The sequence below is a fragment of the Melospiza melodia genome, chromosome 15 (assembly GCF_035770615.1).
Source record: "Melospiza melodia melodia isolate bMelMel2 chromosome 15, bMelMel2.pri, whole genome shotgun sequence".
Taxonomy (NCBI): domain Eukaryota; kingdom Metazoa; phylum Chordata; class Aves; order Passeriformes; family Passerellidae; genus Melospiza; species Melospiza melodia.
In genome coordinates, this window is record NC_086208.1 from 14,348,142 (window position 1) to 14,373,403 (window position 25,262).

Here is a 25,262-nt window from a genome sequence, read left to right on the forward strand (position 1 = left end):
GCCCCATCACCACAGAAGGAAATCAAACTCACCATCAGTCCAAGGCATTCCCACTCCAGCCATGAAGCCTACACGATTCACTTGTTTAATCTGACTTTCCCCATGTAAAAAACTGATTTTCTTCTTCATTTCCACACAGTCTGCAAAAATACTCAAATAAATAAATTTTTACTGTACTTAGAAGCCTTGTGACAAGGATGGGAACATGTACATGCTGAAACCAAACACCAGCATATAACATACACTGATGCACTAAAACAAGGTTTTCTCCTACATGTTAAGGAGCTATAAAATACAGAGCTCTAAAATACAGAGAACACATCTATATTCTTGTCTTCCACTGCAGCTCTTGCTGAGCCCAAGATCCCTCTGTGCCGAGCCCATGGATGCAGCAGGAATCCCTCTGTCATAATATTAAACATAGAAATGCTGGGAGGGGACACAAAGGGACAGAAAATGACTTGTCCAAGGCTTTAGAGATGGCTGCCAGCACAGTCTGTAATCTGCATGGTATCACCTCTCCACTCAAGCAGCAGTGACGGGTCCCCCTTTCTTCAAAAGCTGTCTCCATCCCCGCCCGCTGCTGCCTGGCTCTGCCAAGCAACCATGACATTAAAACACTTCACTGCTCGAATCAACATGTCACTGGAGCTGCCCAGCACTTAATTATACGAATTAGGAGATCTGTATAATGGTCCTAAACCAGTAATGAAAGAGAAGGTTTAATGATGCAACAAAAACCTGCAACGCAGCACTCAGATTACGGGTGGGTTACACAACAGCTCCAGCAATTCAGCGTTCAGGCTGCAGACTTGCCTAGTGCACATCCCATTTTCCCAGAGCCATCATCTGACTGCAAGCACGTGAGATCCACTCTAACACACCCTTCCTGCCTCCCTTGCACCAGAAGCTCAAGGATGAAGGTGAGGCTCAGTTTTTGAGCACAGTCATCCACATCCAGGAGAAGAGATGCCCAAAGCAAAGTCAGCCCTTTTCCCAAACTCACATTCAAACTCAAAAGGATTTATCTGAAGCCTGTCCTAGCAACCACTTGTATCTCACAAGTAGTGCTTGCTCCTCCCAGCATTAACACTCCATTGCACAGAGATGACATAACTCCAGTGAAACCTGTTCAGTTGACAGCTGGAGTGACTTTTGCATTGTGCCATGTAAGTTAACTCCCAGCTGCAGCCTCGTTTAAGGAAGTATTATCAGCACAGCTTTAACAGAGATATCACCCATGAACTGACAGCAAATAAGGTAATTTAGGTATCTGATGGGCACTCAGCATGAACTGTTCATATGGAAGAGAGTGCTCCTCCCTCAAGATTTCTGAATGGAGTTTATTACTAAATAAGCTCAAATTTGTCTAGATAGTATTGATTTCTATTCATAGCACTTATATAGCTTAAGGGAGAAACCATTTGGTATGAAATATTATTTTAGAATCTATTGACCTTTCATGTCAATAAACACAATACCAAATTGCAGCTTAGCAAGGCTTATTTTAGCTTTTTTTTTGGTAAAGTGGTCAGATGAAAAGCACTATAGCAGCATCAGGGCTGAGACGTATTATTTAGATTTCAAAAAGCAGTTAAGTGCCATGGCCAATCCATATGTTCAATATCAAGGGGCTCGTAAGAAAATTGACAGGACCAAAACTGCAATGGGGAAGGAAGAGTGATAGCATCAGCTGGGAAGCTGCTTGCCAATATTTGCACTTGCTTGTTCAAACAAAAGCCTCAAGAAGAGACGCTGCGCCTTATCTAGAAACCCTCTAAAATGTCACTAGTATGTCACTATTCTTAACAGAAAAATGCCACACTTGTACTCCTCTGTCACCTGTAAAATACACTATTAATTCTATTAAAATCCACAATGGTAACTGTTCATCTCCATGTGTTAGCATTCCAGCTCACTTTTGCCAAGGCAGAAGGAAGCACAGGGTACTCTTACAAGTCATTTGCAGCTGCAACAGATCTGCATTTACTACAGCAAGGCAGATGGCTGGAAACAACCAGCATGCAACCACAGAGCATCTTTTACCCTCCAAACCCTTCAGCAGGTTGCCAGATTTGCTTTCATATAGCTCAACTTCTCTTTTCCCTCCCTCTAAACAAAAGGACTGTTTTCATTCAGCTGCTGAATTTCTTCCCCTTTACAAATAGAGACACCTGCAACAAATTCCTCTTTAAAGAGGCAGATCACAGCAGGGCAGTGTATTATGAGTAGAAAAGTAAGGGACATTATCAAATAGAATTGGCACATGGCACAAATTTTCCCAGTACACAAAGAGCCCAGGGCATGTAACTCCAAGTGCATGCCAGGGGAGGAAGCAAGCTTTTGCCACTAGCAAAACAAATCCTGAAATAAGTCAGAAAATGCTCATAAAACCTCTGTCTCAAAGTCTGACATCAAATACAACCTGAGATTACCTGAGCCTGTTAGTGGCTCTGCATTCATACAGCAAAGTGAAATCCTGGAGGTGCCTGCATCCTCCCATGTGTTTCACACACAGCAAGACCTACTCATTATTTTCTCTGCAAAGCACACTCCTCCCCGTTAATCAAGAGTTACAGCCAGTGACCCAACTAGCACTGGGATGACTTCACTGCCAGCTGCTAGGCATCCTCAAAAAAACAAAAACAAATTACATGAAGCTACCATCACTTACCAAACCCTACTGCAGGTACACCAGGCCATTGGGCAACTGTGCTGACGTACCTGCCAGCACATCAGGGACTTCTTCCCCAACCATCCCCTGAAGAAAAGGATCTTTATTTACAGCAGAGACAACAGTTTTCAACCAGCAGAACATCCTCCCCCTCCTCACCTACCCCAAGCAGGTACAGCTTTTTGCTCAGGGAAGGAAAAATAAGAAGTTAAAGCCAACTAATTGTCAGGACACACCCTTCTCCCAGCGCACCTGTAAATGACCACTTGTGCAACAGCACCTGAGTGTCAACAGCACTGTGGGCACTGCCCAGGCACCAACACAGCAATCAAGCAAAGGCCCTACCCGCAGTTCCACGTGCAGGTAAGGGTTTGAAGTGCCTATCTAGCTATCTACACCTATGCAAGTGGTGAGTCACCTCTTGCAAACCCAGCCTCGCACTGTTGCTATCTCCTCTTTCCCGTACTCCTGCAATTGTGGCTAATCTCCCAGCCAGACATTGCTTGCCTTCTTCAGGACTGTCATTCAGCAGAGCACTGAACAGGGTTAGCTGGTAACAAAACAAAAATAAAAACTTAATGAAAAGTAATCAAAACCCCTGACAGGTTTTCCAATATACAGTTCATTAATTACAACTAAGGGCACATGCACTTTTTTCACAGCATGTTCAGGATTAGAAAGAGTTAAGCCATGGAAAGCAGTGACATGCTGATACCAATTTAACTTTTGTGTGTTCTATGCATAAATAATAAGAAATAATATGCTTTAGATAAACAAATAGGTTCTGGCATTTCTACCAACGGAAAGTAGAGACAGCAGAATTTAATGTCTGCCCAGAAATCTAAACAAAGGGGTTTAGATGAAGAAAAGTATTCTGAGAAATTCACCACACATTCCCTGATCCATTCAATTTCTTCCTAGCAATTTCAAATAATCATTCTCACCCCCACCAAAACAAAAATACAAGGGGTACAGCCTACAGCACGTGCATTTAGCACTAGGGGTTGCTAGAGATTACAGACAACTCACCAGATCCCAAATGGTCGGTACCACAGGTGAAAAAAAAATGCTCCTTTGCTGAAAGTCATAGCCTTACAGAAAATCTCAAACAGCCTTTTGATCTTAGATAATCCTGGGAAACCTGACACTGATCAGTGCTGGGAAGACACAGCTAAATTTTAGAGGTGCTCATCTATGGGTTGCTGCCAAGCCTCCTCCAGAGAGGGATTTCATCTCTAGTAAGGTTTCAACAATTACTTTATGTAGGTTTTGCTCACGCCTGAGTTGCCACCAGCCACACATCTGCTGCCTGCTGGACCAAGGGTCAGCCAGGTTGACACCCACATTTCTTTGGACACATCATTTTTCTGCTGGAGCGGGTTCCCCAGTGTGGGAGAAGGAGCCTGAGCACTGGGACATCCCAAGGAAAGCCCTGTGCTTGTCCTTCTCCAGCATCCCTGTGTGCTTGGAGAGCAGCCAGCTGAGCAAGCTGGAGCTTTCCCCAGGGACCTACAGGAAGGGCTCTTCACTGAGCTCCGAGTTCCTCAGGGCGAGGCTCTTTCTGACATCTGAATTCTCAGGGGTGACGCAAGAGGAAGAGATCACCTGAGAACTTCAGGTGGAGGAAGGACAGCCAGCAGAAGCCGATTAATTCCTAAGCAACAGAGATCTTCCCATGCAAACCTCCCATGAGCTGGGGGTATGCATGTGATTAGGGAGGAATGGCAAAGGTGGGGACAATCACAGCAACAGAGAAAAACGAAGTTTTTCCAGTGTTTCCAGAGGAGATAAACATCTACCTACTGATTTTTATTTATTTGAGGGTGAGAGGTGGTTTCTTTCTTTTTTTGAGATGACATTAGGGTCAAAAACAAGCATTAGGATCATTCAAGTCCTATTGCTTCTGTTAAAGGCTGAAGAATTTCACCTTCACATTCCTCTCAAGCCCATGACTCCAGGATTAGGCCCATTTCTAAAACGATTACAGGAGAAATTCAAAGTTGGAAACCAAGCCAAATAACCCCAAGGGATTTGCCTTCAGTAACTTTTCCACAGCTCAATCTACAGCTGTTTTCCTTTACAAATTCCACCTCTCAACTGCCAGAGCACCAGCAGAGGAAAGCAGCAAAGTGCTATGGTTGGAAGCAAAGGCTCAACATGGAGATGCAGCAAAAGATCAAATCCAGATCTGCTGCAAGCAAGACTCTGACCACTAACACACTGATTTGGTTCCTGCTGTGCAAGAACTCTTGAGGTTGGACTTTCTTTTTTCATCCTCAAGGGTACAGAATGAAATTATGAGCCAACCAGGACTGAAAGGTTTCTCTGCACTGCTGGAACAAGCAAATAATTTCTCTGACCTATTTTAAAATAAAGCATGAGTCTCCACTGGAAGTAAAAACCAAGTTCTTTATTCAAATCTTGCATGCCCCACCTGACCATGGTTTTGAAGCATCTCTGCCAGCCTCAACCATTCCTTAAGCAACTGAGGAAATGAAATACAAAACACTAAACAATGTGGAGGGTCAGATTTAAGCCAACAAAGACAAGGAAACTGCAAGTTAAGCTTCTTGCTCTGCCCTTGATTCACTTTGTTTTGTTCAGCTACTGCTCTGTTCTCAGACCCTTCCTCCCTCCCAATGCCAAGAACAACAGGACACAGAAAACAGCGTGGCCTAAACACAGGTGGCATTCCCTCCTATCCATGTCTTGTTTGACACCCAAAATCCCAATACAAGCACATCTGGTTTCTTACTTCAGGAGCCTTGCTGGAAATAATTGCTGCAGCCCTGCTTGGCTGGAGGTCCAGATGTGCCCCTTCCTTGTGGTGATGGGGACATTCTCTGGCCAACATCTCCAACACAAGGCGTTGCAGCAGCAGCACAAACCTCGTATTCCACTAGCATGCACAAAGAACAATAAAATGTGAATGATATTTATATTCCCAAGAAGAAAGATCACAATCTGCAGAGGGGAAAAAGAAGCAATGCTGAAACTCTGGCAAGCCAAAGTCTTTCTAAAGTAGAACAAAATGCAACCTTTAAAATAAAGGCCTCCAAGATGGTAATTTTTCTTCACCAATAGCACGTACTGTTTACAGCCATTGTCTGTGTTTGCAGCACTTCAGTAATGGATTAAAGAAGTTTCATAAGCTTGTAAAGAGAAGTACTTCAAAATTTGGGCAGTAAGAAAGCATACATATTACATAAAAGGCAAAACATGGGCTAAATATCAAGTGCAGTTACAAATTTGGGAAAGACTAAAAGCGTATTTTATTTTCCATACTCTATGGGAAGGATCCAACATAGGACACAACTGCTTAATTGGGAAAAAATGCACATGGCTCAAAGCCTACAGGCTCTTCTGATCAGATGCAAATGATGAGTATCACAGGGCCAACTACCAACCCACCACTGTATTTTAAAGGGATTCACAATATTACTCCTTTTCTTCTTTACATTGTCTTTCAACAGAACAAATCTTTCTCATGGCATAGTGTAAAACTAAAACCTTAGATGAAAGATAAGAGCACCACTTTGGAGACTGAAGATGTGCAAAACATGCTGGTGAACTCCTTGGGAAGTATAACACAAGGAATAAAGTCCACTTCAAGGATCCATCAGGTCTCTGTTTTGCTTTTGTTTTCTCAGTTGGATATATTTGCCAAAAGGATTTCTCAATGCTTTCCAGCTGCAATTCAAACCCTCTCCCCTACTACTGGACCTTGCTCTTCCAGGAATATCTCACAGTTCAGTCACTGGTAACAGGTTTTCCATCACAATCCAAGGAGATGTCCTTTATTAGCAGTGCTATTTCCACAAGCACACAGGGTGTTAACAAGCACCACATGCATAGGGATGAGGAGATGGAGGAAGTTCATAAAAAGGTTTGCTCACTATGAAAATCATCCTCAACTTCCCACGAGTATGGTTCCACAAACAATTGCAGTAAGGCATGTTGTATTATTCTCTTCTCTCTTGCCCAATAGTTGCTATTATTGGATCTGGCAAAGCATGTGACTGAAAAATGCAGCTGCATTTTTGGCTCAGAAGCCTCTGCAAGAGCCTTTGAGTCATGAACCAAAAGGCCCACAAAAAAGCAAAAGAAAAGAATGCAGATTCAGTTTTCTTTTCATTGTAAGCATGTGTCTCTACTGCATAGTCCTGATGATGCACATAAATGACAAAACCAGGAATCATTTTGAAGTCCCTTTAGTCAGGTAAATTGGGCTAACTGCCTGAGGCCACTTGACACAGAAACAGAATGGAAAGATTGTCACTGACCACAGAGTGTCTGAGCCACACAACAGAGCAAGTGCCCAGATGTGCCTCTGAGCTATGCTTTTCTACGAGTCTAGAGAAATGGAGGGGGTTTTCAGGATCTGGGTTCTTTTTGTAGAATTTCTCCCAAGAAGCTCAGCCTTCTCTTTTTGTAGAATTTCTCCCAAGAAGCTCCCAAAGCATAAGGCTGAGCTCTTCCACATCACTGCCTCGTAGTAAAACATCCCTCATCCAGCAGTTGAACCTCAAATAAAATTTATAATGCAACACTTTGTCTGAAATGTGTCTGAGTACCTAAACTACACTTTACCATGTTCACTACCTCTCACCTCTCATGCCTGATCAAATGTTTCAACTTTTTTCCTCTTTTCAAATGAAAGCAATCCAAAAGCACCCCCTTTCCCAGACTGCTGGGAATGGTATCACAAACACAAGGCAGAAGGGAGCGTGAGAGCAATGTGGACTGTGGACTGCAGAAGAATGTCCCAGGACTTCTCTTTATCACCAGCTCATGGATTCTGTCAGCAAGAAACTGTTCCCACACTACTTCACGTCCTCTGCCTGCAAGCAGCACCCCAGCTCCGAGCCAGCTCAACAAAACCAGGCTGGAGGAAAGCAATGGAAGGGGAAAACAAGGCACCAAGAATAACCTTTTAGTCAGGATAAACAGCACAGGTCCAGTGAAGTTCCCATCCCCTGAAGAGGTTTTTGTATTGGGTCGATGGGACATGACAGGAATTAACACTAAAGGTGCACAGAGGCAAAACTGCACAATGCTGCTCATGCACCTACCAAAAATGCTGGTTCTCTCTGTCCAGCTGCTGCTTTAATATATAACCACTTTAGAAAAACAATCCTTTATGTCTTATATTCTTCAAAAGAATATAGTTGAAAGCCAACAGCTTGTGTTTCTTCCCATTTAAACTGGGTGCCATCAGCACCCTAGCTCTCACACTAGCATCACTCCTGTTGAAAACCAGCTTTGATCATTGCTGTTGGTCTTACAAACTTAGTCCACATGAGCACCCACAATGATTAACCAGCAAAATAAGCACATGTCTTGCCTCTCAGGCACACTGTGTTCCTAGGGAAACATTGTTTTTACAAGACAATGCAAGGCAGAGGAAGGAAAGTTCCCTAAGGCAGACAAAAAAAATCCTTAAGTGACTTTTGATAGAGAATTTTCCAGCCCTTTCTGAACTGGAGTGGCAGGAGGAAAAAAACACTAAGTATCATCCTTGCCCCTTCGGAGGGCAAGGAGTGGAACATGAGCAAAGAGAGGAAAGTTTCTCAAAGGTTACCAAATGCATCATGGCTTAAATGGAAATGATGATCATCCAGGTTGTTGGTGTTCAGATAAGAGTCACATGCAGTAGGATTGAGCAAGGTGTTCAACTCATGTAAAGAATTCAAAGAGTTTGCTCAAAACCAGCAAAGAAATATGGGTATAACCCAACACAGACATAATCACAGCAGCTTAAGGAATGTACCTCAAAAAAGTACAGGTGTCCTTAAGTTTGTTTGGTAACTTTTGCTCAGTTTGATGACCCAGCTCTGGATCCTCAAACTCTTTGCTTCACATAAAGAGATTCCCCTCTCCAACTCATCACTCTCTTAAAAGTACTGCTAGAGAAACGTAGGATGGCTGATGTTGGATCTTTGGGTCTGAGGTCTCTTTCAGGAGCAGAAACTCCCCATTCCCCCATGAAAAGGCAACTCGAGCAAATTAATTCCAACTCCACTCCCCTCCTGTATTGCATTACAGAGCTTTGCTGCTCCTGTGCATTCCAAGTCATGGACAAAGTCAGGAACCCCCACCAATGCTCAACCAGCCGTGCTGGGGTTGGTTAGATATTATAACACCACAGTACCTAAAACTGCCCTCTCAGGCACTCTGTGCCAGCCTACAAACACCACTGAGAAACACTGCTGTGTCTTGAAAGACATTATAATCTTTGCCAGTGTTCTTTACTACTCCTCAGGAAATGACAGGCTCATTTTTCAGAGCGGTAAATTCCAATAAATTCTTCATAAACTGGATGGAAATCTGAAAGTTTGACAGACCTAATAAATTGTATTATCTGTATTACCAAGCCAGCCTTACACAAATAAATACATATAAATTAAGACTTGAATCTGCAAATCTTCCTCCATGTGAACAGGAGCTCTGACTTTAGTGGGGCTACTCCCATTAAGGAAAGAGGGGTCTTCTCTTTTTACACTATGTAAACCATGGGAAGTTAATTCCTCCCACACAAAGCTCTCACACAATCCCTGCTGCATCTTGCTCCTGGCTCATAGGTTGAATATTCATTTCCACACAGCTTCAAAAGGTGCACACTCTTCAGCATCTGTCAGGCACTTTTTTCTTTTGTAAAATGAGAAATGTACTGTGAATTTAAAGAAGTTTGGGTGGGTTTTTTTTGCATTCCCTTGTAACAACAAGATTTATGTCCTTTGCAATTAAAAAAATTATAGTCCAAAAGCATTGCTAAAACCTTTAAAGGACTATATTTAGGGACCGACCTGGAAGATGACTCCTTACCACAACCTCCAACACTAATAATTCTTTCCAGCCTAGGGCTCTAGGTAATGATTGTGCATCAAGGTCATGTTCTTGCCTGGACAAGTTTATTTGCTGTATGTTTTTAGTAACATACAGACCACACATCTTAGAAAGTCACAGCAGCACAGAAGCATAAATACTGACAGCAGTCAGGAAAGAACACCAATTTTTCCAGTATTACCCATAAAAGTCTGCAAACATCATCCTGAATCACTATTAATGCCTAAAAAAACTACACCCCATCTGTATGTCTGCAAGAGGTCTTCTCATGGGGCATCACTTATCACACACACAAAAAAAGGGGACAATGCACACAAGGGTCACATTTGCACACATCTTCCTTATGTACTCTATAGGACCTGATCTTTAAAGTTGCTCAAATGGCCCCAAGTATATACATTAAAACAGAAAAGTCAACAAATAATATCAGCAACCTCCCAACACACTGCCCAACCTTGAGATGATGAACATCTTGTTTATATCTTTCTCCAGGGCTTGGGAAGAAGATGGGAGAGACAGCAAACAGCAGCAGATGCAGAGCCCACACTCTTGTGATTTCACTGGAAAGGGGACAGGTCACATCATTAATGAACTTTGTCTTAGGAGGCCACATTGATAAATGTCACTCCTGAGCCTCCAAGTGAGTGACACTTCCACTATTCCATGGTGCAAACTGAACATAAGTTCAGAAAAAACTACAGATGCAATTAATGCCCAGGAACAACAATAAGCAAGCTTTATGGTTTTTAGATTCATCCCTTTTTCTTTCATCTTGATATATTTAATTTAAAGTATAAACCTATGCACAAGCTTCTCAACCTGTACAGTGTAGAGACCAATGGCCAAGCTTCCTAGACGCTTTGATTAATCGCCAGTAACTTATGCCTTCAAGTATCTGATGTTTAATTAAAAAACAAGGATTAAGCCAAATTGGTTTGTTAGTCAGGCCAAGGTCAGCTGATGTAAAGGAACTACAATCTTAACAGATTTTTCCTTATTGCATTTCAAGGCTTGAGTACTTTATTTCATTATGTGCAGAGGTCATGACAGAGCCAGCACTCAAATAAAAATTGTTCCAAGTCACTAAATGTATCCCAGGTTCTTGTAATTCCTCACGGAAATAAAGAGCAGCAAATGTTTATCCCTCTGTTTTTCCCCAGCATTACTGGTTTACGTTCCTGTAGCTGAGGCAACCATGCCAGGCCAAGCAGCTTTCAGCCTTTCAGAAAGATTAACTTCTTAAACAGGCACAAACAGCCAAGTTCAGCTGCAGCCAGCCAAGGTGAGCGAGTGGCAGACACAGCTCACGGACCTGAGCACAGCACAGGAGACCATGAGATGGCCTCCTCGCTGAGATCATCCCCCCACCTGAAACTCCACTCATGGCAAGGTCGGCTCTGAAGTTTTAGATTAGCCCAGGTTTGATTTGTTTGCAAAATGTCATTCCTGGCTAAACAAAATTCTGGAAAAAATGAAGTAAGAAAGAAAGAAGGTGGTAATGACTGCCTGGAAAGAAGATGGAAAGGAGCACATCAACAAGTGCAAAAGGCATCCAGAAGAAAATTTTATTGCTGACAACGTTCATGACACCTCACAGCAATGCCAGGATCAAGGAATACTTTAAATTTGAAAAAAAAAAAGCCAACTTTCCAAGTGCTGCTGCACAGTGAGCACCCCAATGACAACAGGAATTCAAATATAGACTTCCAATGGACTGCAGCTTCAGAACTCCCAGGAATGTTGGGCACAACTGAGCATAAATAAAAGCAACCCTTAGCTTTGCAACACATACATCAGTTGAACAAGTGCTAACCAAGTCTAACTAAAACTGTACAACCAACTTCCTCATTCCCTTTCTTCCTCTCTCATCCCCTGGGAAAAGATGTGAAATACAAGTTATTGCTGCAGTAGGCAAACATTAATAGTGACTGAAACCACTTCACCATCTATTCTTCTTTCCCTTCCCCTCATTTTTATTTTAAGAAAACCCACAGAATCCCTCTCCGCTCCCCAAGAAGGGCTCCAGCATAACAGAATTTTTCATCCCTTGCTAGTTTGAGTATAGACCTAATTTAGGATTACATGCAATTCAACACACACTTTATTTCAAGCCATAAATATCCAAGGTTAACAGATGCTGAGAGAAGTGGCTGACAGGACAAGGCAAGAAGAAAAACTAAATTCTTCCATACCATCCATGCCACGAGCTCACTGCACAGATGTAATGGCAAGGAGCTGAACCTGAGTACGTGGCAACTGATGGGGACTATTCATGCATATTTTTCATGGATCTGCCAAACACTTCAGATTTCACAAGAAAAACCCTGTGTCCCACAACTCAGCTCTACTCCTTTTCACTTAGCTCAAAGTGTGACCGACGGTAGGGGCCTGATCAAATTCTTTGCTTTATCCACGCTTGAATTAAAGCTTTGCCTCAGCAGACCAAGTTACATGAGCTTTCCCTTTTTCAGAGCATGCCAGCCATTAGTGCTGGTGCCAGCGCTGCAGGTAACACCAGCAAGTCCCAGGGAGCTCTAGTTTGGTTCCTAAGAGATTTCATCTCTTGGTGAAGCAGTTGGGATTTTTGCATCTCTTGTTAGACACTCCAGTGCTCTGTTTTCATCTGCCAATAACGTATTCTTGAAAAATCCAGCCTACTCTGATCTGAGAAGTGGGAATTTCTTCAAATAACAAATCAAATCATGTTCTCATGGGTGGGTTTCAGCTCTCTAGTACTGATGAATATCAAAGAAAAGTTTCAAAATGTTCATGTGCCCGATAGAGGCAATGCAAGTGCCTCACAAATGCAGTAGCATGATTGTGCAGAAGGAGCACTGCCCCTGGCCACAACAGCCACAGCAGGTCCAAATGAACCTTGCCCCTGGAAAAGCACCTTCTCACTGTGTCCCTGCACACACATCCATCTGCAGCCCCAGTCCAAGCCTGGCTGCTGCCCTTGAACTCTTCTTCAGCTGCAGGGATCCCCATGACAGCAGCTAAAGCTCACCCCACTCCTCTCTGGGGAAGCAAATCAAAGTCCAAAGGGTTTCCCTAAAGGGCACCTGCCAAACCTCTGTGCAGGGCCTGGGAGAGAGACAAGGAAGGAAACAGCAGAAGGAAGATTTCGTTTGCTGCCAGGAACCAGAGCCCAACCTCATGGGTGTGGGGAAAAGCATTCCTGGAACAGGCCATGGGGGGATAATAACTTCAAAGGGGCTTCTATGGAAGAGATCATAGAATGGTTTGGGTTGGAAGAGACCTTTAAAGAACACCTAGTTCAACTTCCCAGCCATGGGCAGGAACATCTGTCCCTAGATCTGGTTGCTCCAAGCCCCCTCTACCCTGACTTTGAACACTTCTGGAGCAGAACTGCTTGCTTCTGAAGGGACAGACTCACAATGTGTGACAGGTGGGTAGGCAAGTAAAAGGCTGATGGCTTGGGTCAAATAGGAGGAGTGAGCAAACAAGGAGAGAACTGGGTCAGGAGGAGCCTGTGTGACTCAGCCAAGCACTCGTGCAGGAGTGTGGAAATGTGGAAATCTCCACGTTTAAGAGCATGCAAAAATGCAATATTTTACAATCCTACAGCACTTTTAAAGTGCTCCAAGCGCTTCATAATTGTTAATTAAGCAACAGTACTCACAAATCAGAAGCATAAGATTGAGACATAACTATGTCAATTTTGAACAGTATGATAGCTATCACGGTTTAACCCCAGGCAGCAGCTCAGACCCACACAGCCACTTGTTCACTCTGCAGCAGTGTGATGGGGGAGAGAATTGGAAGGGTAAAAGTGAGAAAATGCATGCAGTGAGTTTAAAAACAGGTTCATAAGTAAAACATAAGCTCCACACAAGCAAAGCAATACAAGGAATTCATTCCCCAGTTCCCATGGGCAGGCAGGTGTTCAGCCATCTCCAGGAAAGCAGGCTCCATCACATGATGATGATATGGGAAGACAAACACCATCTCTCTGAACATCCTCCTCATCTTCCCCCAGCTCTATACAATGACCATGCCTTCATATGGTCTGGAATAGCCCTTGGACCATCTGAGGTCATCTGTGTCCCCTCCCAACTCCTTGTGCCCCAGTCCTGCTCACAGGTGGGATGGCTGAGAAGCAGAAAAGGCCTTGGCTGTGTGTAAACTCTGCTCAGCAGTACCTAAAACATCCCTGAGTTATCAACAGCTTCCAGAGCAAATCAAAAACACAACCCCTTATTAGCTACTATACAAAAAATTACCTCTACTCCAGCCAAACGCCGTGCAGTAACTTAGGGAATCAAATCTGCTTTTAAGCAGTCACATACCCCAACAACTCCTGCCTCACAGAGCCCGGGCTGTGTCCCACTGCCAGGCAGCACAGCACTCTGAAAGAGGCTGGTGTTGAGGATTTGAACCCAGACTCCTGTTTCATGAGGATTTGAACCCAGACTCCTGTTTGATGAGGATTTGAAGGCAGACTCCTGTTTCAGAGCGTGCCCGATGCTGAGCCATGCCTTGATCGCCGGCCAAGCCCCACGCAGAGGTAATCTTACCAAAGTAACACCACTGTGTGCCTGTAAATTATGATTTTGTGCTTGACTGGTGTTATCTGCCTCCTCCTGCACTTTGGCTGCACAAATTATCTTCAGCAATTTCATCTTAAAGCTCGTGTTTTACAGTACTGGTTTCCCTTAAAAGTATATTTTTTTTAGATTTGCTTTTATTAGTTCAACCGCATTTGCCAAGTTTCAACAGATGACTTCTTTCTCAGCTGCCTAATTTCAAATTCACCTTTACATATAGCTTAAAAGGGGCAAAAAGTCATCACAAGTAAGTGGGATGTGATGCTTAACATCAAGGCTTATGCAAATACACTTTAACAGTATCAGCTGAGGGTCAAGAATCATGAATTCACTCTACAACACAGGAGAATTAGAAAGAAAAAGGATGAATCCCAGCCAAAACCTGGAAATATGTATACTCCTGATTAATACAAGGCTACTAGAAAGAAGCAGATGTGAAGTCACACCTTGTTTTATTCAAGGGAAAAGCCAGAGTGCACCAGAGCCAAAAAGAACTTATTCTACGCAGTGGCAGACTCTGAAATACAGCAATATTACTCCTTCAACATTAATAAAACATGCTGTGTACAGAGCTTTTTTCTTTTCAGTCCTTGAAACCCTGCCAAGTCATAAGCTTTTTATGGGAACATTGAAATGAATGTTGATCAGAGCCATACCCATAAGAGTTTTAAATTTTACCACCACTTAGAGGCAAGGGCTTCCCCCCAGTCCCTCATGCATCTGCAAATCTGTACATTTTTGAAAAGCCTGATGAATTAAAAAAACTCATACACATCTCCATCTATGAAGATACTGAATTCCTTCTTGGATTACCCAGCCTTGAAAGGATTGTGAACTCCTCCACTCTCTAAAATGAAGTTCCTCAAAGGCAAAATTTTACATTTTATATACAAAAAATAACAGCTACTTGGTAAGTGAAATTAGAGCACCAGAGGTCACCTCATCACCAGGAACATTATATTCTTTTCCTCATTCCCTCCCATATTCATCAGCATCTGTTTTTTTCCAAGGCCTAAGCTTTATTTTTCCAAAAGTTAACACTGGCTCATAAAAACACAATTAATTTGGAAGTACAAGGCTCCTGGCACCCAGACAAGTAGTTGATCATTCAGTTGTCGCATCTAATGTGATAGAGCTTCAAGTGAGTTGGAAAACTTTATAAAATAAGGGGCTTCTTCCTATCTAATTAACACAGCAATGAAATTTAACAGTCTGGCACAGAAATTTCTTTCCCGCATTACGTTTTTGAAATAACTCATCTACTCCCACAGTCTACAAGACCTTTTACAACACACTAAACAGTAATTTACCCTTTCCAGTTTAAAGGCTTCAATTTGGAATCCTCTGTATCAAACCTATCAGAGCAGCAAAGATGCTGCACCACAAGACAGCACAAATATCTACTTACCCTACATGCGTCTACCTCTATTCTGTAATTGTAGCACTAAAATCTGTGTCCATTGCAATATTTATCCATTTTATCACCGACATAAATTTAAAAGCTATTAATTAGGCACACAGTGCTTTAAATTTAACAGGGAAATGGATAAAAAGTGCACAGGCTACATCCAAGTAGGTCTGTCTTTCAGGTCCCTGGGCTGGGAACTTGTGTTGTTTGTATACTATTTTGATTTATGTTTATTTAAATAATGCCAAATATTAGTTTTAAATTTACAGTGATTGCTTTATAAGATGTCCCAAATCCTACCAGGATAAAGAGCTTACGCTAAACAAAACAGTTTGTTTATACTAATAATGCATCTCATAGGAAATACTAAAAATCCCACATGTTCAAAGCAGGACAAAATTACAGCCTATCTTTCCACAGAGGGTTGCTATCTCCTGCTAGCAAGAGCCAGAAGGACCACATGCAGATCACAAGGCCTCAAAGCTCCAATCAGGAGAGGCTGGTCTGCAGAACTTCAGTAAAGCTGAAAGTGAGTTTTAATGCTACCTCAAAATAACCATTCACACATGCAAACCAATTCCTGGTGCAGGTAATTCACTGTGAAAGCAAAGGCAGAGCAACTCCTTGTCCTTCCCTGAAGTACACTAAATATTTACACATTCCTATAAAGATGCCTCTGTGTATCCCAAGTCCTGTATTTTGTACTCTGTGCTTCTTGTACAAGGACTAGCAGAGCAAAACCCTCCTCTACAGCTGATGCTCTTTTGTGCTGGGATCACAAATTGAAAGTGGATAAGTACTTAAAATCATGGATCCTTAGTGAAATCTCACCACACTTTACAGCCTCTCATGTCCAATGACTGCACAAATCTTCTCCTCCATCTATAGACTGAAAAAATATTCTCCCAGTTTGTACACAAATGACAGCAGGTCAGTTTTGAAGGGGAGAGAAGGAGAAAGGCAGTACTCAAAACTCTAAGAATTATTTACGAACAAGCTGAAGCCCTATAAACTTGGCTATTGAATAAAGACAATCCTCTCTAGCTTATGCCAAGTGGGTCAGACAGAGGAAGAACCTCAGCAGTCTTCAAAGTCAAAGCAGATGGGGAAGTGAATAAGTGCCCATGTGAGCAAAGAGGAAACAAGATTCTATTCATTTTAGCTTGTTTCAGAGCTTCAGTTTTCTAGATACCATTGAGTGACACAAGCAGAGGAGCTCACTTCTGTAACAAGTATTAGAACTGCAGAGTAATTACTTAAGACTGCTATAGATGCAAAAAAAAAAAAAAAAAAAAAAAAAAAAAAAAAAAAAAAAAGTCCCAGTGTGTGCAGATTGAGAATGTTGTTTAGCTCAGTAGAAGGGCAAGAGGTAAAGTGGAAGAAAGGTTCTAAGAGGCAGAGAATGGGAGAAATCTTCCTTGCTTTGTAGCTATGAAAAAACCTCTTGGGATTCTTTATCATTAGTGTTTCAGTATCAGAGATATAAATATTTATGTAGCTGTAAAGTAGGTTCTACTTTAGAGCTAATTGTAGCTCTAATTAGTGTGTTTTTAAAAAAAAAACACATAAGCTTGCAAGTACATTTTTTACCCTTTTTGAAATAAAAAAGCAGCAGTCCACACATGCCACAGAATGACCATACATCACATTCCTTAAAAAGCTGAAGCTGACCTCTTGGTCCTTTCTCAGGCTTTACATCGCCAGACAAGATCTGGGCCAAGACCATTTCCATACACAGGGATGCATCTCTGTCTCAGGCTAACCTCATCTTCCAAGTGGTGAAACCTAAAACCAGCTCCTCTCCCCCAGGGTCATGATTGTGGAGCTGGGAATCCCTCCATCTGCCTCAGCAATATAAAAACATCACTGCCTGCAAAATAAACAGCACATGAACCACAGAACAATTGCCCCTCCAGTCAGTGCTGCTCATGCCACCCACCAAGGGCTAATAATTTTTTAAGAGATCTCTTCCCCCTAAAAAATACTTCATACTTTGAAGAAAGACCTTGTGCAAGTTGACAACACGCAACTTCTTTTCAATCCACCCAAAGGAAGGACTCCCTCTCCAAATTCCTGGGAGTTTTGCAATCAGACAGAGCAGACCTTGAAGGACCACAGAAATACTTTGAATGAAGAAGTTTTAAACTGAGCCGGGAACAGTGAAAGAAGGAGCATTCAGTGCTGCAGCTTGCTAGGGAGACACAGAAGCCAAGGACATGCTGAGTAGATGCTCATCTTCCAAAGAAAATACTGCTAAGAGAAACAGGCATCCTTCCACCACTTATTTTAGGAGGTGGCTGCTGAGCAGCATCAGCTATTCCACTGGTGTCTCCATGAGTGTTTTTCGTCCAAGACTTCTGTTGGAAGAGCCAGAGCTGCAAAGCTCTTAAGAAAACTCAACAGAAAGAGGCACTGAGGGGTTGAACAACACAAACCCACTTTGGATACACACCATCTTCACTTATGCAAACTCTAGTGAGCTGATATCCAGGGTGGGTCATGTGGGGCACAGTAAAGATAGAAATATGTATATTAAGTCTTTGCTTGTTTTTCTGTGTAACTATACATCAAAAAATCTGTTAAAATGAGAAGTATGAAGGAGAGGAGAGAGGCTGTGCTATGAGTAACAGCAAGCAGGGGGAACTTCAAACTACAAGCTCTTTAGCTTTTTCTCCTATTACTATTTATCATACATGCTGAAAAGTTAACTACGTTGCTTTAAGTAACTTTTTACCATGACAACTCTTCCTTTCAGCAAATATATCATCATTCTCACAGCAACTTCAAATGCTTTAAGCTGCAAAGAGAGGAGTCCCCAAATCCCTCTCCCCATTAAGAAAGATCCAAACACATTAACCTTGAAAGACCATGCAAAGCTGCATTTGCTGAAGTCAAACCTTTCTCTGCATGCTGGTGTAGCTGAAGGAGAAAAAAAAAAAAAAAAATGTATATCCAAGGTAAACTCATGCTGGCTTTTTTACAGCATCTGCACAAAAAAGATTTTTTTTCTGTGTGCCATGTACAGTTGACCTGGGTTAACACTGCAGTGTGGGGGGTTGAAAAGGGATCACCTGATGAAACAGAAATACCTCCCTCCAAACTATATTGCAGGAATTCCAGCCAAGCACCCCAACCACAGCAAACAGTAAGAGCTTTCTGGAACAGCACACATTCTGTGTCAGCAAAGCAGCATTAATACAAAACTCAACTCAAATAAAGGAGCAATGACCCTTTGGAAAGAGTTGGGCTTCATCAGGCTCCTACCACACCAAAGACCACCAGAGATACTCCAAGCATTGCAAAAAAATTATTATATCAAAAGGAGGAAAACTATGTCAGCCTTGTACATGTTTTGTTGCTGAATAATGACAGTGTTTACCTTCCCAGCCTAACACATTACTGCTCTGGACCCAACTTTAAAACAGAGTACATGACAGAATTAATTATTCCCTTTCCTCTTAACTACCATTCCCTGGTTATTTATTAGCTCAGCCTGCATATATTCATAGATGTGTCTAATATATAGTATTAAAAGGACTTAAAACTGATGCCTAAATACTTCCTTCATTTGCAGAGTCCTCTCCATTCTCTGGACAGGCAGTGGCATCAACAAACACAGCCTCAGGCTGCAAATTAGTCACTGCTCAAGCAGTTGAGGGAGACATGGGGGAACCTCAAGCACACTGCAATGGCAGGTCTCAAGAGCAATGCAGTGCTGGATCCCAATCTATCTCAGAGGGTTCTGCTAAGGACTTTTCCACCTTTTGGCTCACTCACAGTTTGGAGTCCACCAGCCCATCTCCACGTGTTTCTGGAAAAGACAAAAGCTACACCACACAAAATACCCTGAGTTCAGCACCCTGGCAAAGGAATGGCCCATGGATAAACCCCAATGAGCCACCTAAAAGGAAAACTAAAGGGAACTCAAAAGCCTCTCTGCAGTTGTCTGCCTTCACTCTCCTAAAGTTTTCCTTGAAAAGCAGATTGTCTTAAACCAGAAGTCTTCTCCAATCAATTTTATTTCACCAAGGTCCCTCATTTCAAGGAGAGAAGCTGCTGTGCTGACCATTCACTGGAAGGAGATCAAAAGGAAGAGAGGGTGGGTACTGCAGAAAGCAGAGACAGCAGAAAAAAGAAAAGCCTTTCACAGACACTTTGCAAAAGCAGCAGCACTTTTGTCAGGATAGATGTTAGGATATCATATTCCCACCTGAACACTGCAGTTGCTTTTGGCCTCATGCAGGATCAACAAGCAGCTCCAACTAACACATCAAATTATCTATATGTCTAGGGATTAACTTCCTGTCTTGCATCAGAGGTTAATTAAGTCTTCTCTCCACCACAAAGGAAAACAGTACATTTTGGTACAGCAGCATATTTAGCTCTTCCACCCATCATTCACGGCACCACAGCACTGGATTTGTGCTCAGAATGCCCCACAGACAGACAAAATTTAGAAATAGACAAGACCAGGTGCTTTCAAACAACACTCAGATCCTGTCAATGACCAATTATGTGGAATCTCCATTTTAGAGGTGTAGATGGAGCTCAGATCAAAGTGGAGTGTTAATTTTGTTCATGTTCTCCCTGTATTTTGGGCTAAAAAAAATATAAAACTCTTCAAAGCTTTTTTATGATTTTTCCATATCAGAAGTTCCTGCCTAAGAGTAAAAGGGAAGAGAAAGGGATGGAGGAAGAGCAACTGTATCTAAAAACCTGTAAGCATTAAGGTTCCATTTCATAACAAAATGACATTACGTGATAGCAACAAGTTTACCTTCCAGTGGAAAAAATTGCAGAGCATCTCTTAAAAAAATATTATAAACTGATGAGATTATGCAGTAATATGCAGATATAACCTGTATTTCATTATTCTGCACGACGTCCACTTCATCTGATGAAATGAATAAATGAAGTCCTTATGTCACACTAGAGGCATTACCCCAATTTTGTTTACAACATCTTTCTAGCCTTTAACCACAGCACACGCAGCACAGCTGGCTGGCAGCTCAACATTTCAGCCCAACATGGAAAAGAAGTTAAGACAGGGGAAGTGATTCTAAAAAAATCCACAGGAAAAAATCTTGCTTCACTTACCTAAGCAAAGTTGTCATTAGAGAGTTTTCCAGTAATAAAATCCAAGAAAAAAAAGCCTGAAAGAAACATAGACAAGGCAAAGTTTTAGTACATAGGGTATTACTCTCACTCATATTTTTTTTCTTAGGAATTGGAAAAGCCAGTGATTTAAAGAAAAAGTAACTTTCCTCCATTAGTTGCCTTTCTGATAGTTATTTGCAACAAAAAGCTCTTCCTCAGACAGTGAATGTATGAGAAACAATAGGGCAGATTTTTCACTGCTGCTGCCAGCATTATACCAGTGCAATTCCCCAAATGTCAATCACGTTGGGCTGCAATAAAACCAGTGTTATCCAGCAGACAGTCAGGCCTAAGGCAATTAGCTAAACTGCCCCATTTAGATTTTCAGTCATCTCTCCCTCCCACTGAGCTGGATTATCAGAAAGTCTAGACCAAGTTGTGGGGTGAGAATCAAGGAGCCACCCATGTTCACACACAGAGTAAGACTGAAAGTGGCCAGAAAGAAAAATGCTGCATATAAAGAAAATACCCAAACCACCCCAAAGCTAATTGCAAAAAACTGAGGCAGAATAACACATCCCAATATTAAGAAAGCTGGGAAATACAAGACCTCATTACAGGCATAAAAATCCAAAGCAAAGTACAAGTTACTGGCAAAAATGGCATGTGGCCATGGCAGGTTTCACCACAATCACTGCTACCAAAAAACCCAAAAGCTTGTTGAGACTCATGAATGCAGACTGGGGAAAAAAAAAAGAAACCACACACCCAAACTAACTGAATATGGATGACTGCAAGCCTCCAAATCAAAGAGGGAGTTGACCACTGTTTAGGAGGAAGAAATCATTGCTTGTTCCAAGATTAAAAACTTATAATTCTGGCCCCAGCTGAAGCACTATCATTCACTAATCTGCTGCAATTTAGTCGGGCTGATCCCCCGCTCAGACAGACGGGGCATTATCAAAAGTTCCTCCATTCATTTCGCTTCCTGTTAGGCAGTGAAAGCCCCTTTCATACCCTCCTCCAGAGGCTGCAGAGGCCAGGGAAGACTTTCTGATAGAGAAGATAAGGTAGCTGGATTTATTCATGAGAGGAGGAAGGGAAGTTGTACAGGCTGATTACAGCTGCTCCAAAGCTGAAAACTAGAGGTTTGGAGAAGGGAGGTACAAGATGATGGATCTCTTATTAAATAAGCATTATACCACTACCATTATTGTTAGAAGTAGCATTAACTCTCCTAATACTTCACTACAGAATTGAGATTTTACTCTGAACTTGGCATCATCAAATAATAATTAAATTATTTAAATTCAAAAATACATGGACGAGGCAGAATGAGGTATCTTTTAGGAGACCGAGTAAATAATTTTTTAAAAAACAGAATACCTAAGAGCAAAGGATAAACTAGCCAGAGTCAGAGGGAAGACACCAGAAATGGTCTCCAGATTGAGACTGTTCACGTATCATTTTCAGGGTCAGATCTTGTTTTCATTGTCGACATGAGCACTCTCAGACTTCAATGGGGCAGGATGGTGATTTCCACATTACTTAACATGTGTCAGCAATTTTGAACAGTTGCTTTGCAGATTCTTAGAGCAAACCAAGCAAAACCTCAGCAGTGAGAGCCCAGTACAGTACTTGGCGGATGAAAAGCTGCCTGGAAACTCTATCAAGTCTCTGCAAAACATTCCCCCATTAATGTTCAAACAATCTGGTATAGTAAGAATAGTTTTTAAATGCAACAAGATGGAAATGCAAACAAAAACACATTTCTCAAGTTTAAAGGGGTCGAGCTAAAGCAGCAAAGCTCTACCAGAAGTTAGGGCTAACAATGATGGTTACAGGGGTAAACCCTCCCTCTTCCTTCCCCTCTCCCAGACTATTCTTCTCCAAATGAAGGAGTAAAATAAACAAGAATCAAAATATCCACAGCAGAAAATCACAAGCAGCTTTAAAAGAAAGAAAATAACTCAACTATACCTCATCATTATTCCATCCAATCCAAATACACATCAAGTCTTTAACTGTTTTCCCCTCTGACAATGCTAAATGAGATAAAAACAAGCAGAAATTATATATATTTTTTTTTTTAATACACTATTATGTGAGTGGGAAAAGTTAAAGACACCACTTTGAATTAGACCAGGATGGAGTGTAAATCTCTGTTGGGCAGAAAGAGGAAAAACCAAATCTAGAATGGCATGAAGACCCAACAGAGATGGCTCACAGGTCACCACTGGGAGGGTGAAGTATCAATGGTACTTATGTAAATGGGGTCAAAGCTGACAAATTAACTCTTGCCTAGCAGAATACTCACATGCAATCAAACAGCATCAAGCTACAACAAAATCCAGAGCTTACTTTGATCCACCTCCCCCTTTAGGTTATTTTATATATACTAGACAAAACTTGAGCACAAACTGTACAGATGGGTACCTCAGAAAAAGCTGCCAAGTTTCAGATTCCCCCCATAATAAATAAGGTAATATTGCTCCCCTATCTTCACAGAAACTTTGCAACACAAAACTGAAGGGACAATACATTGTTATAAACCTCCAACACACAAAAGCAATTTTGCATGTTAATTTGCAGTTTCACACTATGAATAAGGACAAATTTATCAAAGCACAAAGGGTATTTCCTACAGTGGGAATGTAATGGGATGACAAGACAGCCTGCTTGTTCTGCATGTTTGGTAAGATTGTTGGGCCTTTCTCATCACAAAATAACTCTTGTCACACCAATATTTAATTACAAACAAGCAGAAATCCACCCAAAATTTCCCATTTGTTTTCAGGTCCAAGGAGCCCACAGGAGCTGATACTGCATCATCACGGGGAAATGAAGAGGCAGGAAGGAGATTTTCCTTGGTCTTTTCAGCTTAATAAAGACCCAACTTCAGCAATGTTACAACTGATGCAAGGGAGTCAGACCAAATCTGAGCACTCTTCCTCCCACTCAAGCAGACAGACTGCAGAACACCACAACCAGAGGCCCAGCCCCACTGGTACAGTGCTGGATACAACATGTTTTGTTGAGTGAAAATATGACTCTACACATACGACAATTTCAGGAAAGCCAAAAAAAGAACAGGTTTACTTGGCTCCTTCTGCAAAGTCAAAAGTGGTTGTTGTGATGATGCCAGGGTTTGAAGGTCCGTTTGGGTTTTTTAATAACCCCAAAACCTAAAAGTTCCTACTTCTAAAGACCACCTTGTGTTTCTCATAGCCTGGGTATGAATATACAGATGCCCAGTTTCCAGCATCTGTACTGTCAGTAGTTACACTTGGACTAGCTGTGACTGAAGGCAATGGAAAATTTCAGTAATAGTTTCACTGTCACACAAACCTGCAATTCCAGGGGCATGTGCTATTACCAGTGGCTGTTAAACGTGCCTGCAGCAGAGTTCAGAGAGAAAAATCAGCAAAGAAATCCGAAATTCAAGAGCAAACCCTGCACATGCAAATCAGGCTTTGGAAACTCCTGACGCACTGCAAGAGGAAGGATTTTCCATTTCATCTCCAAGCACACACTGCAGTGCCAGGGAGGTTAGAGCACTGCCAGAGCATGCACAGGAGGAGGTTTGTCTGCAAACAGAATAAACAGCCTTGACTAAATTCTTGTAACCAATTAAGCAACAATTCTCCACAGAGAAAACAGCATCTCCCAGCTCCCTGCCTAATCCTCAACTCCTGCTTCTTGAGCTGGCTTTAGATTTTTTAAGTCTTCCATTTTTCTTCAGAAGCAGAAGACAAATGGATGCCAGTTCTGCAGACATCCTGGTTGCAAGGCTTTCATTTGCCTTTTAAAGACCATCAGTACTCAGAAGTGACTTAACACTAATGAGCTTTCACCAGCAAGTCTGCAAACATTAATACATGTGAGTAGGCAAGCTAAATCCACTCAAATTACTTATCTGCAAGGCTCTCCTCCAGCCTGGACTGGACTTCAAGCCAAGGAATGATGAAACCTGGAAGGTAACTATGGATTTTCTCTCATCTGCATCCCTTTGTTAAGCTACTCAGTGATGCTAAGCAGATGCATTTTGAATGTGCTGCTTCATCTCATGTAAAGGGGCGAGAAAAGGAAAAAGAGTCAAAATAGTACTTATCTGGAAAAAAAGCAAATATTTTAAACTAAGTACTGCTACTGTTTGTAGAATGGCCTGTAAGAAGAGATATAGCTGAAATTCCTTTAAATACATGTGTTCAGTTTTTGAACTGCAAACAAGTCAACCTGACAAACCAGCTCAGTTAGGATTGCTCCAACAAAGCCAAGGGTCTCACCCCCCACCCTTTTCCTAAGTAAGCCAGCACAAGTTTCTGGCATAGGCACTGGTGTGTGAGATTCTAACATTCCCCTTTCCATAAACAGTCATACATCAAGCTCTAAAAATTTTCTTCACAGAAACATTTGCACTAGTAAAACTCAATTATTCTAATATTTGTATGACACATGCAGGAGGGGTACATAAAAAGGTTATGGTGAGCTCATTTAAGAATTTAAACAAGAACTTGATAAAAAGGTTTTGAATTATTCACTCAGCTCAACTATTAAATCAGGCTTCCAAAGGAGTCTTTAAACAACAGCCCAGAAGACACTGTATTTATAACAAAGAGGCAGCACTGCAGCCATCACACTGTCTCACAGCACAAACCATTCATAATTA

At 41.9% G+C, this 25,262-nt stretch overlaps 1 protein-coding gene across 12 annotated transcripts in view; it reads right to left on the bottom strand.

The window, feature by feature from the left end:
* Positions 1 to 25,262, bottom strand: part of AKAP13 (A-kinase anchoring protein 13) — a 209,088-nt gene that overhangs the window by 168,281 nt on the left and 15,545 nt on the right. For 11 of the 12 annotated variants that reach the window (XM_063169873.1, XM_063169883.1, XM_063169875.1 and 8 more), the window contains one exon: positions 20,594 to 20,649. The gene's annotated coding sequence lies outside the window, so the exon portion shown is untranslated. Of the gene's footprint in view, positions 1 to 9,974; positions 10,081 to 20,593; positions 20,650 to 25,262 lie in introns of those variants that run through there. The other variant, XM_063169874.1, reaches the window with a different exon arrangement.